Source organism: Anabrus simplex, chromosome X (assembly GCF_040414725.1).
Source record: "Anabrus simplex isolate iqAnaSimp1 chromosome X, ASM4041472v1, whole genome shotgun sequence".
Taxonomy (NCBI): Eukaryota; Metazoa; Arthropoda; class Insecta; order Orthoptera; family Tettigoniidae; genus Anabrus; species Anabrus simplex.
Window position 1 is genome coordinate 142047356 of NC_090279.1, and position 3870 is coordinate 142051225.

Consider the following 3870-nt stretch of genomic DNA (forward strand, 5'->3'; position numbering starts at 1 on the left):
TTTGTCAAGGTTGATCAACATTGACAAGTTACATTCTCAAGGTTGATCACAGGGATATGCCATATTGGCAAGGTTCATTACAGTGACATGTCATATTGTCAAGGTTGATCAACAGTGACAAGTCATATTCTCAAGGTTGATCACACAAATATGCCATATTGTCAAGGATAACTGCATTGACATGTCATATTGTCGAGGTTGAATACAGGGATATGCCATATTATCAAAGTTGATCACAGGGATATGCCATGTTGTCAAGGTTGATCACAGTGACATGTCATATTGACAAGGTTGATAACAGGGATATGCCATATTGTCAAGGTCCATTACAGTGACATGTCATATTGTCAATGTTGGTCACAGTGACATGTCATATTCTCAGGGTTGATGACAGCTATATGCCATATTGTCACGGTTCATTACAGTGATATGTCATATTGTCAAGGTTAAATACAGTGATATGCCATAGTATAAAAGTTGATCACAGGAATATGCCTTATGGTCAAGGTTGAACACAGTGACATATCATATTGTCAAGGTTGATCACAGGGATATGGCATAATATTAAGGTTCATTACAGTGACATGTTATATTGTCAAGGTTGATCACAGGGATATGCCATATTATCAAGGTTCATTACAGTGAGATGTCATATTGTCAAGGTTGATCACAGTGACATGTCATATTGTCAAGTTTCATTACAGTGAGAAGTCATATTGTCAAGGTTGATCACAGTGACATGTCATATTGTCAAGGTTGATCACAGGGATATGTCATATTGTCAAGTTTTGTCACAGGGATATGTCATATTGTCAAGGTTGATTACAGTGACAAGTCATATTGTCAAGGTTGATCACAGTAAAATGTCATATTGTCAACGTTGAATACAGGCATATGGCATGTTGTCAAGGTTGATCACAGTGACATGCCATATTGTCAAACTTCATTACAGGGATATGTTATGTTGCCAAGGTTGAATAGAGGGATATGATATATTGTCACGGTTGAATACAGGAAATGCCATATTGTCAAGGTTGAATACAGTGATATGCCATATTGTGAAGGTTGAATACATGGGTACGCTATATTGTCAAGGTTGAATACAGGGATATGCCATATTTTCAAGGTTGATCACAGTGACATGCCATATTGTCAAACTTCATTACAGGGATATGTTATATTGTCAAGGTTGAATACAGGGATATGATATATTGTCAAGGTTGAAAACAGGGATATGCCATAGTGTCAATGTTGAATTCACTGATATGCCATATTGTCAAGGTTGAATACAGGGATATGCCATACTGTCAAGTTTGAATACAGGGATATGCCATATTGTCAAGGTTCATTACATGGATATGTTATTTTGTCAAGGTTGATCACAAGGATACACCATATTATCGAAGTTGATCACAGGGTTATGCCATATAGTCAAGTTTGATCACAGTGACATGTCATATTGACAAGGTTGATCACAGGGATATGCCATATTGTCAAGGTTCATTACAGTGACATGTCATATTGTCAATGTTGGTCACAGTGACATGTCATATTCTCAGGGTTAATGACAGGGATATGCCATATTGTCAAGGTTGGACACAGTGACATGTCATATTTTCAAGGTTGATCACAGCGATGTGTAATATTGTCAAGGATTATTACTGTGACATGTCATATTGTCAAGGTTGATCACAGGTATATGCCATATTATCATGGTTCATTACAGTGACATGTCATGTTGTCAAGGTTGATCACAGGGATATGCCATATTGTCAAGGTTGATCACAGGGATAAGCCATATTATCAAGGTTCATTACAGTGAGAAGTCATATTGTCAAGGTTCATTACAGGGATATGTTATATTGTCAAGGTTGATGACAGGGATATGCAATATTGTCAAGATTGAATACAGGGATATGCAATATTGTCAAGGTTCATTACAGGGATATGCCATATTGTGAAGTTTGAATACTGGGATATGCCATATTGTCAAGGTTGATCACATGGATATGCCATATTGTCAAGGTTCATCACAGGGATATGCCATATTGTCAAGGTTCGTTACAGTGACATGTCATATTGTCAAGGTTGAATACAGGGATACGCCATATTGTCAAGGTTGATCACAGGGATAAGCCATATTATCAAGGTTCATTACAGTGAGAAGTCATATTGTCAAGGTTCATTACAGGGATATGTTATATTGTCAAGATTGATTCCAAGTGGTAGTGGTGATTATTGTTTTAAGACCTAGTACAACTACGCAACCATCCTCCATGCCTATACAATTGTAATCAGAGAGATAAAAGGGCTGTGATGCGACACTTCGAAAAAATTAAGATATCCGCCAAAGAAAGGAAGGACGTGAAAACGAAGGAAAGAAGGCACCTACTATTCCCACGTAGCTTTTTTACTTTCCCAAATCAAAAAACGAGCCTTCGTGCGCATTCGCTAAAATGTGATATGTTTGGCCATCGTAGGATTCCGACGACAATGCTTAAAAGCGGGTCAGCGAACTCATATGGCCGCTTCAGTTTCCTCGGTCCACCATGTGACCTGTTTGCGGCGGGGAAGGAATTGTTTCCTCTCCAGCAAGCTAGAATTCCTGTCGTAATTGAAGAACCGTGGTCGTCTCAAACTCCAGCATATAATCGGCCATTACTGCGCCTTTGGAAAATTTCGGCCAATTTGCCCGCCGAAGTAACCAGCGCTAGGGTACTTCAGACTGTCTTTGATTCAAGAGAGGTAGAATTATCGGGAAGTGCTCACTATCCCAGAGGTCATTGTGGGCTTGCCACCGTAGCAGGGTACATAGCGCATGGCTGCACATTGTGACATCCAGGTATGAGAATGGGTCATGGGTACTGCTGAAATTTCTCGCAGCACGCAAAGATCGAAATGATTGATCAATCGCTCGAGAATTCTGCCCCTGGCACAGGAACACGGAGAACCCCAGAGTGTGTTAAGGGCGTTCACGTCTCCCAGCATGAGAAAAGGAGGAGGTAACTGAGCGATCAAATTTGTAGTTCATGCATTTGAAGATCTAGTTCGGTAGAATGTACATGTTGCACACCGTTGTCATTAACTGGCAATGGAGTGCGAACTGCAACTGCAAATAGCTGAGTGTGTAGCGGTACTTCGTCCGGAAAATGTCGGAGCGAAATAGCGTACAAACGCCCCCAGTCGCAGCGCCATCTACAGCTACTCTGTCTTGAGAATAAAGACGATATCCTTTCAAAGTCGTGTCCATATCTGATTATAATTGATGTATTTAGGCCTGTAAATGAACATTTTCCAGTTTTGTTTGTTGCATTCAATTTCTGTTAATCACAAAGTTATTTTTTACCTTCTGATATCGTAGCTCACTGATCTTGAAAAATCAAGAAATAATGAACATTAAAATATTTATTGTTGAGAACTTCAGATCTTATCTTCTTTAAACCATCTTCATATAGACTCGAGATATAAAATGTTCTCAAAGTTGATTTATTGGTAACAGGTTGACTGATATACTTCTCTAAGAAAGACCTGGTAGTGTTCAGTTTTTCAAGGGAATGTTTGAAGCAACCATCATCCTTCAGAGATCCTTACGGAATTCCGATCTGTTGTCTGACGGAGCAGTAGCTGCACATGAGGTCCTTTCAAAACGCAAACAGTGCCTATTCCCTGACGCAGATGATTTTATCAAGCACTTCTGATGTTTAGTTGTAGCGCAGTGTTGTTGCACATGAAAACGTTTCTGAGCTTATACCTTCACATCACACAGTTTACGATATAAAATAACACCATCGCTACTAAAATTCCGCTCTCCAAATTTCTTAACAAACTGCCTTCATTTCACACTCTCTGAACACTTCGGTTTAGGCATGT